We start from the raw sequence: 17,931 nt of genomic DNA on the forward strand, positions 1-17,931 counted from the left end.
CAAGGGAGATCCAACATTCGGACATTCCAACCCTGACTATAATAATATAATTTTAACACTCAGCCCCACTCGGGTCAATTAAACCATTCAGATATATTATAATAGCTATCCATAAAGGTACTACAAGTCCGTCGGATTTTTCGATTCCATCTGCATGCGTGGAAATTAATAAGCACAGATAAAGTGATTATTAAAAAAATCGTAACACGTCAAAGAATAATATTATATGAATATACCTAACATTTTCTTGATTTTAATATCTAGCCACACAAAATCAATGCCGCGAATTTATTTATCAGCAGAATATATATGAAGGAGCCAGCTAACACGAAAACCGAAAAAAAAACCAAAAACCATATACTCAATAGGTACATTATTATTATTATAATACTGTCGACGACGTTGGTACACACGCGGTCGGCGTCAGATCATTACAATGCGCGACACCGCGCAACGGTCCGGCGGTTTCATCACCGGGCGGCGGCGGCAGCGGTGAACAACAGTCGGTCGTCATGCGGTGACATTGGGATCACACGGCCACCGCCGCCGGATTATGTATAGCCACGGCGAGCGGTAGTTTAGGTGTATCCGGGGCACGATAATTATAATTATTATTATTACTATTACTATAGAACAACAACTACTTTTATTATTATTATTATTCGGTCGTTCGACAAAACAGTGTACCGGCGCTGCGCCACGAGCGTGTAAAACACGGCGCCCGCTATGATATGCTTATATATTAATATATTATACATTATTATTATAATATTATCTATACATAAAATATATATTATATTATATATTTTAATGCAATACTGGTACGAGCTAGTTGCTAGGGCTCTATTATTGTGCACAATGCCAAATGTAGGAAATACGGTTTTTATATTTTCGTGGTAATCCGACGAAAAACGTCGTACCGGCCGCGGACGCGAATTAACGGATGTTGAAATGAAATTTCACAATATCATCGCCGCTATTTTATAATAATAATATTATTATTATCAAACCCTATCCTTTGCCGCTGACATTATAATATACCTAGGTACATATGCCCTATAATACTATAACTGTATTGCCCGACTTCATCCGGAAAAAAATGAACAATAATTATTATAAAAAATATTATCATTATTATAACTCTGTGTATTTTGGCATTAATGCAATTCAGTTCACGGGCATGTCGCTGGTGTACTAGTATCAGTGTGTCACCTCGCTTTGTGGACAAATCCGACCGAGGTGATGGGCAATCTGACTGGGGCGGATTGAATACAAGCATAAATACCAATATAGTTTATACTAACAATGAAAGCTAATCGGTCAAGATGTACCCCCTGCATGTAGTCGACAATAAGTTTTTTTAAAAGAGTTTGCACCTCCAATCGGTCGTGGTTCAAAACACTATCTAAACCTTCCTGGCAAATATATCAAAGAACAATCTCTGAAAATTTGAGTCGAGGAGTTTTCGAGTCTATAAACCACAACCAGACACGCGTTGCATTTTATATTTATATTTTATTCTATAGTCCGCGCCACGAGAGAATGCGCATACAGCGGCTATAGCAGACAAATTGTAAAACCAGACCTCACCCGGAAAAAAATGAATAAACATCAAATACGACAATAAATTGGTAGTATATTGCAGTTCACGGGCAAATCGGCGTCGGTGCGTACCTCGCTTTGTAAAGTAATTCGACCAAGATGGTCAATCCACGTATGGTAGACAACAATATGTATTGGTTTATTTTCGAACGTGGTCTAAACTACTCTCTAAGCTTTACTGATATCTCTAGGAACAATCTCTGAAACTTTCGGCATAATCGGTCGAGTATAGTTATTTGAGTCTATAAGCTACGTATTACAAACAAAAGGGACATTGCCTATTTAAATAACAAACAAAAAATGTGATATTATTTTTTATTTTATTTAAAAAAAAAACAAATGGCAACCATATAAATAAACAAAAAATATTCAATTTTGTGAGCGAAAAAGAAATTCATGAGTGAACCACTCTATATATAGGAACCTCTAAGGGTTTAAAAAAGAAACTAAAGAAACCCTCCGAGTCTAAAGGAATTTATTGATATATTTTTTCTTTTATTGAACTAGTTTCTGAGATTAGCCATTAGTATAAAAAACTTATTTCAAATTTGTATAAACTAGATATTGTGTACGTAACGTACAATTTTCAGAACAACGGCTCACAGTTCGGCATACTGTAATACGCACTTATTGTTATCACTCGTCTCATAAACATGTACGCACAACATATATAGGTAAGTTTCATTACGAATAAAAATATAATATAATAATAAGTAATAACACTATGTGCATATAAAACTTATACGTGCGCGCATGCGCCGCCGCTGCCGCCGCGTGCAGTATTATAATTTATAATATTATTATACATATATCGGTATATGTACGGCGCGGAGCAGCTCAGATTTAAACAATAGGTGTAGTGCCGCTGGCTGCGTTGGCCTTGAACAACCAGAGGTCGGATTAAAGACGAATCTGGTTGACGTCGTAAAAAAAAATTACGTAAATAATACAACGAAAAACCATGTACGCACATGTAAAGCGGCGGCAACGGCAGTATACATCGCGGATTCGCAGCATAAGCTGCGTGAAAGGAGAGGACAACGGCCGAAAAAAGAGCTTTTTGTTTGTTTGACACCGTAGTAGGCTGCTGCACAGCCAGCCACCGGGAATATACGTGATCGACCTTCATGCCAATTTTGTTTTTTTTTTTACACTCGTTTTGTTGTGATATTATTTTTCTACACGAGCCACACGCACGCAACTGCACTACACATTTGGCAAATGATGACGATTACAAAAAATAAACAAATAAATAAAATGTTAAAATACTCAACGGCAAGCCTCGTATTGTTGTCAAGGTTTTTTTACCTCAAAATACAATATACATTTAGGTACAATATAATATTATGTCAAGTGTATGTAATTCAAGTCAATAGAGTAACGCGACGTTATCAACAACTCAAGGTGTACCGTGTACATAATAAATACCTGCTATGTACGAATACCATTTAATATATATTATATGTATACCTCCGATAAGAGATATTAAATAGTCGATATAGGTTTTCACAAAATCTAGGAAGTATAGTGTGTGAGTACAGAAAAAATAAATATTATACATAATTGCTTAGAAAACACAATAGTTTATTATTTGAACTATTATACTGATATAATATTATAGATAAAACGGAAGGATGTATGATTTGTAATAGAAATTTAACCACGTGGTTGCTATTACGTTACACACCGCGAGTATACCTATTACCACCGAAAACCTTCAATGGAACCATATCAGGTTTCTCTGGAAAATACTGAGTAAAAAAACTGCGACCAAGGAACGTTGATACCTATGCCGTTTTTAACGTGTAACGATATTATAACAGAAACATCAAATATAATATAATAAATATTCCAGAGTCTAGACGAGTGTCGAGTGCGTGTACTATTACATAACTTAATACATTTAATTGTGAACACAAAATAAATTCTCGACACACAAAGGAAAACCACCTTGAAAGCAAAATATTTCATTCGTATACGTGTCTTACACATCGGGGTGTGCTGTAGAACGGGGGTGCGTGTTGATATGTGATGTGCACGTAAACGGTGCCTACCTATTTATATTGTTACAATTAATTCAACCGGAATGTATATGATGATAATATCAACCCCACTGGAACTATAACCGGTCCTATGTATACGCTTAGTGTACCGGAAAGTAAACCGGTTTCTACCCCGACTACTAACTATTAGTATAAACGAACCCCCTTGGTAACAAAAGCGCCAGACGTTCGATCGACTGGGAACACCTTTTGTCTCGTATAACACTTTTCCACGTCTCCCGAAAGTAGGTTTACAGGTGTGTATTTTTTTTCCATACAAAAAAACCTATATTTCGGTAGACCACCTGTTGTCTGTCCATCGTCGTCGTTGTCAAACCAGACCCTGCCATCAGGTCATATTATAATTATTATCATTATTATTACTATTAAAACATAATACAATAATATACATATCGTATACAATTGTATTACAATCACAAAAATCGTTTACTGAGCATTTTTTAATGTGTATATTATGTATATATGCATGCTATATATGTCATATCAAGATGTACAAATTACATATTAATTAATATTGCCTCATAGTAGAGAAATATTATAATATTCTACTTGCGCATAATGCGTATATAAACAAATTATAACCGAACAAAAATATACATAGCTACCTATCTGCTGTTGATATATTTACGTTACCAATACCAATGCATTGCGATGATTAAATTTAAAATTTAAATGTAGTTTATCAGCTGTCACATTGTTAGCAGTAGTTTTAACGATTTAAAAACTACGACGTGTGGGTGAAAGCACACACGCGCGCGCGCGCGTTCGAACTGGCATATACCGTAACAGTAGATAGCCCACGATATATATTATATACAATGGCGATGGTAATGGAAATTATGTATATATAAAAACCTATATCGAAAAGAAAACATATTCGCATGACAAGTAAGATATACATATTGATTATCCAACGTGCAGCAGACTATACGGTGACGGGTGAACTACACAACGCACAGTAGCCAAAACGGTGGGAAGGCGAATGGATATAATATTATATCTAAACATTATACATATTATATTGACGTAAATAACGATATTTTCGTTATGCGCCACAATACACGAGGAGAGTTTCCCGTGAAACATTTTCACGGAAATCAATTTGTCAATGCGATTCAAATAGCTATAGGCACACCCACGCATGACTGTACCTATAGTCGACAACAATAATCAATTATTATCAGTAGTCAATATACGTAATAAAACGATATGTATACGTCGAATTTATTAACTGCGCTTTAAATGTTTAAATGCGTAATTGCACTTACACGTTTGCTGCCAATTAGAATAATAACATTCGTTAATAAACAACAAGTGCATTAAAGCCGAGTATATTCAATATTATATACAGCCAGAGGAGTAGCATTCAATTTTAAAGAAAATTATGATACTTATTATTATATTATTATAATTACTCAACATTCACAATGATAAATTGTCGAAATTTAATACAACATTGCAGAGAATACTATTGTTTCATTTTACTTCCAACCACTCTCAGTTATCTCTTGGCTGAAAATTTCGTTTTTCTACATCTATCTTTATATAATAATTAAACGCAATTCTCGATTGTTGTAACTTTTTATAAATTAATTCGATATGAGATTAATATGATGTACCTACATATTCTGGTGAGAGAAATTAAAGCAGTGACACGAGTACTTTAATTCCAATGGAAAACAATTATTATAAAAGAAAACTTAAATATAACCCAGAATAAAATCTATAATATATAACCTACATAGTTACTTTTTAACTTAAAATTACTTATTTTTTACATGTTTAAACCCAAGTCCCGAACGTACATGACATGTATAGGTTAATCGATTACATGCAGTACCATCAAGTATAATGATTAGTGATTACTCATTACTATGTTTTTATTGATTTCATAGAACGTTTAAGAATAATATCTTAAAAACAAAAATAATTGAAAAACCATATTTTTTTAACATAGTTGATTTTTTATATTTTCATCATTTTATAACATGGTAAACAACTATAAATTTCAATGACAATGTATCAAATAGGTATGATAATATTATGCAGCAATAATAAATATACTACAATCAAAATATATAAATTAATAATCACGAGAAAAACTTATTTAAAAAAAATAATAATAAATAATAACAACAGTTAAAATAATTTGCAAAAATGAAATAGGTATATGAATATAGGTACTTGATTGTAGCTTAAATTAAAAATATATATAATATATAATTGGTTAAAGTAAGATAATTATACACCTTAAACCCGCCGGATAAGACACAAAGCGATTACGATAATAAAACCCAAAGTGAAAATTTACGTTGAAAGATACTAAGCACGACTTCATTTTAAATGAATATCTTACCATTTATAGGTATAAATAAAAGCAAAAAACCATCAGACTCGTATTAACAAGCCGACAGCCATATATGACGCCATGGCAAATATAACATATCAAACACATATATGAGACCGTGAAAATAAGACCAGGTTAACACATAAAACCTCTATACTGTAATTGAATAAAATATGTTCTCTTTAATATGTTATTCAATAACCTTGCTATATAAACTATATCTATATATACGTTAAAAATTAATAATTTATACACATAATACATAATAAATATGTGTAAATGATTATGTATGACGTGTGCGGTTTGCTTATCCGCAATCTTCAAAAATATAACATCAAAGAAAACGATCAACATAAACTATATTGATAATACACTAAATTATGAGTTAGGTCAAATGTTCACAGTTTCACATTAATACTTTGAAATGCGCTAATAAAGTGTTACCTACATACATGTATGTAACACTAAATATTAATTTTACCATAAAGTCATATAATATTATCGGAATACACAATGCATTTCAAACACATAATTAATCACTTATATACATCCGATTTGTTTACAGGTCAATATTGCCCATAGCAACATATTAAAAATAACAATATTTAAAAATTGCTGATTAAAAGCTAAAACAATAAATAAAGTTATATTCCAAATAAATCGAACCATAACCTAGGAACGATTTTACGGCGGGAAATCATAATATAAACACTAAACAGAATAAATAAAAAGCCTACGAAATAACCATACTATATCTATTAGTCGCCGTAATAACATATTAATTATTATAATTTTGAGACCACTAAAACACACGAAAAATTCTCGCGATTCCGTGCGATAAAAAAAAAAAACAAAGAAAATAAAAAAGCAAAACAAAGTAAAAACGACCATCGACCTAAAAATATTTGAAAATGTAAATCGCGCGAAAGAGCACAGAAAAAAATGTTGAAAAAGCAAAAAAATAGTACAATTAAATCATGATTATACATATTATAGTAATGATGATAAGTATCATAAGATATCTAAAGACAATCGAACAAAAAAAGTGCGTTTTTCGGAGGAGCTTAACAACGTCGCGGTGCAAAGTTGTAAAAGAAAAACGTCTCCAAAGTGTGCGAAAAGGCCGAAGGCAGGGCACATCGTATCATCAACGGTGGTGGCCGATGGGCATCGTGAAAAACTTTATTTCGATGTCCCGGTGGCCGTTGGGTGAAGTGACGATCTCCGACGAGACTTCCAAGCTGTGAGTTCTCGACCTGGCCGCGGGGGCGGCCGTTTCGGTCTTCATGTACTCGGCATTGGCGGCGGCGATCTTGAAGAACTGGGACGAAGATTGTAACTGCGGCGAAGACGGTTCGCCGCTCCAGCTCCTCCGGGCCGGCTCCGGTCGGGTGAGAGATGGCGAGAAACACCGGCGTCCCACGTCCCATACGTTACCCACGGGGTCGCAACACGCGCACTGGCACGTGGACACGTCCTCCAAACTTACGGCTTTGATGTCGGCCGACAAGCGGATCGTGTCGAACGGCACGGCGTCCCGTATGCCAAGTTCCGGAATAGGCGGCGGCGGCGGAGATGACGACGTGGACGACGACACCGAGGACGGCGGCGACGGCGGTCGATCTACGGCTCGTTCCGGGGCGGCACCCGTGGCCACCGCGAGCGGCTGAACGGCAGGCACGGGTTTCCGTTCTTTCTTCCTGCGTTTCCGGGGCTTTATAATGCGGGGCAGGCTGTTCTCGGATGCCGCGCCGGAACTTTCATCGCTACCACCGTCGTTTTTCTTGCCACCGTTGCAGTTGGGCTGTTCCGCCGGCGCTTTTTTAGCGTACTTCTTGCCGGGACCACCACCACCGCCGCCGCCACTGCCTGACCTGTTGTACTTGGCAGCTTGTATCAGCGGCGCGCCGTGCTTGTGCGCCGCGAAATTCGCCTTCTCGGCCAGCGGCCCGCCACCGCCGCCAACGCCACCGACGACTCCGACGCCGCCGCTAACACCGACGACTCCGCCGTTCTGATGGTGGTGGTGGTGGTGCCAGTACGCCGCCCGACCGTACCAGTCCTGCAACTGCTGGTAGTGCTGGTAAGGCGTCGGCACACTATGATGGTACCCGGTGGACGCACCGACCACGGCGTCATACCGGCAACGCGGCGGTTCAAGTTGGGCATTGTGCCCGCCGCCGCCGCAGTAGTACGACGACGACGGTTTGATCAGACAGTTGCCCGCGTAACGATCGACGGGTAATGATTGGGCAACGATAGGGCCCCGGTTCATATCGCGCACTTGACGCCACCACCGCCGCCGCGCATGTGTGTGTACTGCACCACGCGCGAGCGACTATAATAATGATAAAATTATTTTATTTTAAATGATAGGTCGTTAGAGGCTCGCTTGTTTGAATTATTTTTTGCAGCGACACAAGCAACGCGACCGAACGACACACCGCGACGATTTCGTGTCGACAACGCGGACGACGACGAGAACAAAATAACGACAATAACAACAACACGAACGACGACGACAAAACCGACGCGGCCGGCGCGTATCTAGACGAGGACTACAACTGACGCTCGCGACTACGACGGCACGGCACAGTCTGCTGCTGATGCGGCTGCTCAGAACCGCCAGACGAAACACCTGTTTGCCCCACCTCCGCTACGAAACGCAGACGATACCGGCGGCGGCGCCCGCGATTCGCATAGCGCGAGAAATCATTAGGTTTTTATTTATTTATCGAGAAAGTTTGACGAACATAATATTATACCTAACAATAATAATATTATATATTCAAATACGTACCTACCATAACACACCGCGTATACAGGATGAGGGTACACAGGACATAGCGAGGCGTCCTCGTGTGGGAGCATTTTAAAAGATTAATGTATGATCATCGATAACCGACCAAGTACTATATAGCAGTACCTAAGATTTAGTTTGATTATAATTTATAACATTTATTTTGTTTATACTAACAATAATTTTCATTTTTTTTCCAAATAATAACAATTGTATAATTAAATATTATAAAGACTTTTTAAAAAAAATTTAAGATCATAATTTTTATTAAAGTGTGCAAAACACCAGACAAATACAATAACAAACAAATTCACCTACTATATTAACTTTTATATTATAATTATATTTTTCATGTTTCAAAATCAAATAACAAATTCTATAAAATCAATAAGTATGGTTATACTAATTCTAATATATTTAATTAAGTTCAGTAATGTAGTTAAGGTTAACATTTTAAAAATAGCCAAACTTTTTTTTTATGGTTGATAGTCTCCTTTCACAATCACATAAAAAAATAACTCTAGTATACTGTTTCGTTTAGTAAACTATTAAGATATTCATATAACATCAATGTGAAGACTAATTGAAAACAACCCGAAGCCAAAGAGAAAACGATAACCGTCCGCCGATGGCAAAGAGCATAATATTATATTATCCGTGTATCGTGGTAATAAGTATACGCTTTTACTACTAGATTTGCGCAAAGACCGCAGTATAACGACTGCGTCTATACAGACAATATTTTGGCGCCAAACACCTCGGTTTTCTCTCCGGCTGAACGCAATGCTTTTAACTTCGCACCATATATCCAATTACAATAGCCAGGACGGACCATTTTACTAAGCAAACTTCACACTGCATAGTGATTAACGTAAACCGTAGTCTCCGGAAAAAATCATTATTAAATTTATAGTAATTTTTTATTGAAATTAACTAAGTGTTTCAAGACTCAAGAGTTTGAATCGGTGTACTATAAATGGCAAGCGGTAACTGGTTGAACATATTATGCCTTTAGTAAGATAGGATTTTGCACTCTCTAGAGTATGGGATAAACTATGATAACATTGTGATATACCACCTACTAACCGCAAGATTAAGCTAATAACGGCGGAAATTGTTTTTTGGAAATTTTGTAGTATTAAACATACACGTCGTGATAATATGTAAAAATAGGTAAAATGAATTCTAAAAAACTATATAGATGAGGCATATAAAACTGTACCTTTAATATCCCCAACAAGCAATCTGTGACTGCAATAAATAAAGCCGAATGTTGATGACATTTGAATCCTATTTTGGAACATCATAGACAATGCTTCCCAAGCTTAAAATAGTTTAAATAATACATGTATATATATAACTAATTATTATTTTGCACATTTTTCTTTTGTTATTTTTAAGTTTTTTTTTTCGGATTTTTTACTTTTTTTTAATAATTGAGAGCGCAAAAGAAAACTAGATTCCACACAAACCCGTTAGTATCGCAAGGCTCATTCAATACAAATGCAGAGATTTATTAAACTAAAATAATATATCATGTAGGGTTCCATCACTGGTTGGCCTTCCTCCTCATATTATTCCACAGTTAAAATATTTATTAATCATGATATTTGCTTATTTTGTATAACAAATTTCCAACACAGACTGTAAATTGTCTTTTATTAATAAATAAAAAAAATTAATTGAGAGAAAAATTATGAGTTAATTATTTGTCATTATTATTTATAAATTTGTCATTGTTATATTTATATATTTTCAAAATGTACAAGTAATTTTACCTACTTAATACGAAAAATGCTTAAAAATTATGTTTTTTTTTCTAGATTATAATCAGATTATAAATGTCTTTATAAATATAAATACAAAATATATCTATTCCTTTAAGCTTAAGCTTGTGATGGAGTGGAAAGTATAACATTCGTATAGTTTATACTTTTATATTCCAAATTTAAATCAAAATCACGTATAAATCACGTTTATAAATTGTAATTTTTGATTTAAAAATCAATAAATAATGCTAACCACTTTAACATATATCTAATCGTTTTGTTTTCAGCTATTTAGAATCTTAATTAAGGGCCGAAGATCGGATCACCCTGATGTAGATAATTAGTATAATATAAGCAATTTAGGGTGATTTTTTAAAGTAATTTTCTGTGTTGTTTATGTCATAAATCCCTTTTTAGGATATTTGTAGGGCATCAATGTCGTGACCCTAGCAATATTATACCCAGCACATAGAGAAAACGATCAGTGGTGAAAACCGTTTTCTTAAGGCTGACCAAAGGTTAATATCGCATGATTTCCAGATCACTAGTACACCGCTTGCCAAACGGATGGCAACTTCAAAAACTGTAGACGTATCCGGAAAGTTGCCGTTAAAACAGTAGGCCTTTTATTTCCATCCGTTTTATAAAAGGATCGCCACGCGTCGAATAAAGCGCAAGGTACCTCATGGTTTCGCCTTTCGTTACGTGGCACTTATGTCCAATTAGACTTAACTAAAGGTGTCTATATAATAATAAGTAATAACGTTAGACTGTGGAGTATGGATAGTTAAACCATGTGATCATCGCTTATAGTGACGTCCGTTTATAAAAGTGAAATTAGAAACGCACTTAAGCACTGTGACTCTGCACGTGCAGACGTGTATCATCATATATCGATATGAAAATACGATTTGAGTGTTTTTGTTGCTCTCCAATTTGTCGTAAATACGATCATATTACGTGTATATATTTTTATTTGAATTGTATACCGAATATTTTGTTTGTACCCGATATTATTCTCTATCGACGATAATTAATATGCAATTTTTAAAAGTATGTTAGATATACTGTGCACACGACACATCCATTTACGACGCACTTTACTTCAACGCACAATAAATTGGACTATTTATTTATTTATTTATTTATTTATTTACTCAAGAATTGCATAGGTCGTTATAAATTATAATATTAAATAAAATATACACATCCTCAACAGTGTGAACCATCATTAATGCTAAACCTACACTTTTAAAAATGGTAGTTAAGTAAATTTGTTGTAGATATACCCACATTGTCATACTTTTGAAAAATTAAATTAAAATGCTTGAATAATCGGAAATCTGCATTCTGTTCGAAGAAAAAAAGTAATTAGCCGAGAATATAGAGAAATACGACATTCGTGATTAGTCAAACTTATATAGGTTATAGTGTTATACATTAGATACATATATATATATATATATATATATATATAAATAGATACCTATATAGTATATATAAAAAGGCAGTAAGACACAAAATTTGAAAAATGAGTTTATAATGTCAAAATATTCGTTATTTTAAGGCGAATTTTTTGTTTCCTTAACAAAAATACCGTAAATGCAATAGATTGTATAATAAACGTGGTTAAACATATACGTATTACATATAACATATACATAAGGTGATTCAGAAAAAGTTATTTTTCTTAAAACTACTACATTGTTGCTTACTGCCTTTTGGCTTAGGAGGGCAGTATAGATATACCTATACACCACTATGAACCAATTAGCCATGTATATAGTAATATAAAACGATAAAATCCATATTATCCATACCAGATTTTTATTCAGTAATATTTGTTAAACTAACGTAAAATACTTATAATTTATATATATATAACTCAAATTATACAGTTAGGCTACTCCTTCCTCGATAGATTACCTATTACCAATAAAGTATATATATATATATTTCAAAAATAGGATATCGTTTTATTACCGTTTAAAATTAATACTTTTGGAACACTACATTATTTACGAATAATATTATTGCGCGTATATATAGTTGATACTTTGAAAGCAATTGGATGTTTTTTATTATTATTATTATTTTCGATATCCATTGTATATTATAAGCAAATAACTTAGAAAATAAACTGTGAATAAATTTAAGCGTAGATAAATAACAGAAATATCATTTGAAAATATAAGCAATTTTATTCTTAAATATAATATCCGGAGAAACGTTTAAAGATCAGATAATATTTATAATTATAATTATTACTGGATATTATTCGGACTATTAATTCTTCACTACCACCGGTATTTTCATCAATATCCGCATATTATATCTAAGTAGTTTACTGAATCACCTATTTGCTAATAAGTCACGGATTGACTTAGGTGCCGGTTCATTAACCACATACAAAACGAATTCCATAATAAGGAGTTTAAAAGATGTAAAAAACGATTGAAATGTTCTAATAAGGTATATTTAAGATTACCGAAAAATCATATATTTTTCTGGTATTTCCTGGTTAGGTCCTCTCTCCCTTAGAAATATTATGTCTCATGTTTGTATTTATATAATAAATAATTCATACGTTTAAAAATCCACAAATGTAATCAAATCGTATACATAATGTTATTTATAATAATGTATTATGTATACTAAAATTATACATTTATGGCTTTATTTTTTCTCTGAAAAACCTAATCCCCCTCAGATCAGTTTTCTAGATTTGCGCCTGACCATTTTTTGTACTTATATTGTTAGCTTATTGTAATTTTTATAAAATGGATTATTCTGAACTTTAAATGCATAACAAGCACAAGAAATAACAGTCGTTTGTAAAAACTAGTACTAGATAAATAATTACTTGATAATACAGTACTGTAATACAATTTATAAATAAAAATATTGAATAGTTAAAGGAAAAAAATTGCAAAAGTTTGTGGCAGCGGTGGGATTCGAACCCACGCCCTTTCGGACTGGTGCCTAAAACCAGCGCCTTAGACCACTCGGCCACGCTACCTACATGAGTAGCGCAACGAAAAACTGTTATTTAACACAACTATTTTTACACAACTCTTATTTTAAAAACAATATATTCGTAAAATGAAACGTATCCAAAATGAAATTCTAAATAGATCTAAAATCTCCCCAAAATTGAATAAAATTATTATAAATCTAAAACAAAATTTAAATTATTTTTCCAAATAATTGACATTTTCCTATAAATCTGGCACAAGTTTCGTCAATTTCTCTAGGATCTAGGTAAAATGTAGTGTCATTTCTGCGGAACTTGTCAGCAACCTGTATAGTAAATTGAGTTTCACTATTGAATAATTTTCCTTAAAAAATTATTTTTAATATCGGAAAAGGTACAACTTTTGTTAAGAGGATGTTGCAAGTTGCAACACTGAAATTCTATCTTTGGCCCACCCGTCACATAATAATATATAATATTATAATATTATACAAAACGCATTCACGAAAAATTGTTTTTTTTATGTATTTGAGTAATGTCAGATTCACAGTTATGTCGTCTGCCTAAAAGTTCAACAAAAATGACACAACATTTTACCCTGAGGGTTTGAAGAAACGTTTGCAGCATTACTAAAATTGTATACATAACAGCAAGTAAATACTATAGCAAAACAGTTTAAATCCTGCTGTAAGTAATCCAATTTTTTACCTGACATAGGAAAACTTACTTTTTCAATACCACATACAACTACACAACATCCAGAAGAAATTCAACAATTCTTATCAAAATTCATGACACAAAAATGTCTACTAAATTACAATTAAGTATTAACCCAAGTATTTAGAATACTATTGTCTATGATATGATAATGCAGTGGTGACCAACCATTTTTTACTTTGGGCTATAAATAAAAAATTCTACTAAAATTTAAACTTTTTCTTTTAAGTTTATAGAATATTATATTTTATTGATAATTTTATTTATATTTAGACAATGTACAGCATAAGGCTGTGAGTGTGAGGTGTGACACATGGTTAAATTTTTGAAATTCAAAATTATTTTTTTTTGAAATTTTGATTTAATACTTTGGCGGGCCTTTCAATAAATTATGGTGGGCCTTAGTTGGTCAAGACTTTCATAAATGATAACATGATAGGTGATCGCAAAATGGAAATTAGAAAAAATTACTTATTAATTATATTATACTTAACAACCGGAACCGGTACGTTTTTTAATACAAAAACATGTCTTACAAGAAAAACTCGTCTGTCCTGTAGAATAGTTAGTTGGATTCGTTCATTTTTTTTAAAAATTAAAAATAGAGAACATTTTGCAGGTCAGACCACAGCCCAATTTTTAAAATTATAATATTATAGAAGCTAAAATATGCATTTAAATAATGCAAAATTATTGTTCTTCTTCAAACCTATTTTCCTACCACTATTTAAAGTAAATTGAAAATTCAGCCTTGGATACAACCTGAAAAATGTTTTCTTCTTTTAAATAAAAAAAAAATAATAAAATCTGACTATTTTACAGGTGTGAGAGATTTTCCTATGCAGTCATTTTCGTTGATATAATACACCGTATCAACCCCCCCCCCCCCCCCCACCTAAATATGTATCAAGCGGTAGATTAGTGGAAAAATATTATAATTAAGGTAGTAACTAAAATGTAAAATACAATTTTAAAATTTTATAGAATTTTATAAAATTGGAAAAACCAGCACCCAAACCAGACACCCTTTGGGTGGAAATATATTATTTTATGAATTGCATTGAATGCTTTAGATGTTTCAGTTATCAAATAATAGTATTTTTAATGTTTGCATGATATCCAAACCTGTATTTTCATAATATTATGACGTCACACCCGCTATGTTGTATCCATCTTATACACGTATGCGACATAGACAAAACACGTTCACACAGTCTAAGTAGAACTCGCTCAATTTTGGCGTTAGAATAAAAACATCTTTTACAAGATTGAAAGATGATAATATTTTAGAGGGTAGACAGTGAGTATTTTTAAAAAAATCTAAATTTTGAAAAGAAAAAGGTCGTTAAAAAATGTTAACATTTTCGCTATTTCTAAATGAACGTTATATTGGGAAAATGGAAAAAACTCACCGTCTTGCCCTCAGAAATATTGTCACGATTCAATAACCAAAATTGAGTGAGTTCTACTCAAACTGCGTAAACGCTTTTCCCTCTATGTCGTATGTGTGTATGACAGAGACAACACATGCAACTGTGACGTCCTCTTAAAATATTTAATATTCAGGATCTAAGGGCCTAAGGGTATATAAAATATTTTTATGGTTTTTTCTAAAATCAATTATAAATAAAGTGTAAATGATCAACAGTACATCATATGCCATATTATATTATTGCTCATATTTTATTAAATATTATTTATAATAGGTGGCTATAAACTAAAACTCAATTTATGATATCATTAAAATTTATTTAAAAAGAAAATTATAACGTAATAATCTAATGAAGATAAAATTAGTTTTAAATTTATAATTAGACATCAATGAAGTTTTATATTAAATATTTAAATGTATTGTTAATAGAATGTATGATAAAATTATTAAAATATATTATAATTATTATAATTTATAGTAATTTAAGGATACAAACTTATATTCTATAAAATTAGATGTATTTATGATTTTACATATAGTTGTATTTTTTCTATTATTTTATTTTATTATTTTCTTTTTTAATATCAGAAAAGATTACTAGAATTATGTGCTGCTATCTACTGGCCATTTTTAAACTTTCTTAAATAGTTGTTAAGCTTTCTAAATTAAAATATAATATACTAGGTACTCTGTTCAAAATAAGAAATGCATACGGTGATCAATTTTTGTTGGCAGGAGTCAGGTAACACCCGTTTCTCACCCCACCGAGTCACCAATATATACATGCCCTGTAGTATTACCACACCACTGCACACAAGTCGGCTGATAACCATAACTTATAATATTATCTTTAATTTTAAACAGTTTAAAATTTTATAATTAATCCATCCTTGAATATATAACCATATTCTTACAAATAATTTTAAATAATTTCAAAAAACTACCGTTTAAAGTAGAATTCAGTTCAGTGGTATTTTGAGTTCTAAATAATATATTCTATCAATCAATTAAAATAGAGTTAATATATAGAAATACATAAGCTTGCAGTAATATGAATTAACATTTTAAAAAAAGAATCGTTAGAAATTTTGAATTTTCTAAATATTACATCCATATTTCAAATTATTAAATTTCTACAATCTACTACTAGTTTAAGATAACTATTGGCAATAACAACCACAAAGAAGTTAATATATTTATTATAACACCTTTATTGTTAGGAAAGAACACTTGATTTTGCATTCACATTCATATTATTTTATAATCGACACATGAACAACACTTGACTTAGGTATATCAAAATATAAAACATGAATGTGAACTATTCATCAATATTTTTAAGTAACAGTTTTTATGTTGTTCAAATATTTTTATTTACTATTTATTTTTATGTTATTAATTTGTATTGACAAATTCATATAAACATATTTCTATTAAACAAGGCACAAAATCAAGATTGGGGAAGGGCTTACAAATATATGTATTTTCCCTTACAAACATATTATACACAATTACCACTAATTTGACATTCATAACTTTGACAGAAATAATAGTTATTTTTATCGTCGTTATTGACCAAAGGCAAATGATGCACCAACCTAACGGCTACTATATAAATTAAAAATTAATTTTAAACCAAATAGATGATTGGCATTGCCAAAAACCTTATCATGTATCATAATCATAATAATCTTATTAAAATATATATATATGTCTAATATAATAGCAACAAAACATTATACTAAAATAATTAGTAATGTATAATTTAATAAAAAATAGTTTTTGGGGGAGGGAAGCTTAGTCGATAGCCTTAGTCGGCTTAATGGATGCACTGTATAATACAACAGTTAAGATTTTTTAAAACGTTCATAGCATTTAAAAAATATGTTATACAAGCAGCAATGAAAGGGTTAAGAACATTGAAAGTTAAAAACTATAATAAATAAATGGATCAAAATCTAAGAATACATGGAATTAAACTTTCCATACTATTGTAATAAGGTTGTATGGGAGCCATGCTTATTTTAGATTCTGAGTGGAACGATGAATGTATTGATTTTACAATGATGTTTGTTTTTTTTATTTTTTTATTTTTGTGTCTGTCATCACGGTTTGGGGCAGTAAAATTACTTCGATTTTCTTCAACAGTATCTTGTTTGATGGGAATGTGAATCTAGTTGGTGCATTTGGGAGGTCAAAATTTGAAATTTCCAATAGTTTTCAAAAG

General features: G+C 32.4%; 1 protein-coding gene and 1 non-coding gene across 2 annotated transcripts in view; both read right to left on the reverse strand.

Moving 5' to 3' along the window:
* LOC100163624 (CCR4-NOT transcription complex subunit 6-like) overlaps positions 1-17,931 on the reverse strand; it is a 61,654-nt gene that overhangs the window by 38,722 nt on the left and 5,001 nt on the right. The gene's annotated exons all lie outside the window — the stretch shown is intronic.
* Positions 13,521-13,600, reverse strand: TRNAL-UAG. The gene has a single exon. It is a non-coding gene; the product is annotated as a tRNA-Leu (tRNA).

Source organism: Acyrthosiphon pisum, chromosome A3, assembly GCF_005508785.2.
Source record: "Acyrthosiphon pisum isolate AL4f chromosome A3, pea_aphid_22Mar2018_4r6ur, whole genome shotgun sequence".
NCBI lineage: Eukaryota > Metazoa > Arthropoda > Insecta > Hemiptera > Aphididae > Acyrthosiphon > Acyrthosiphon pisum.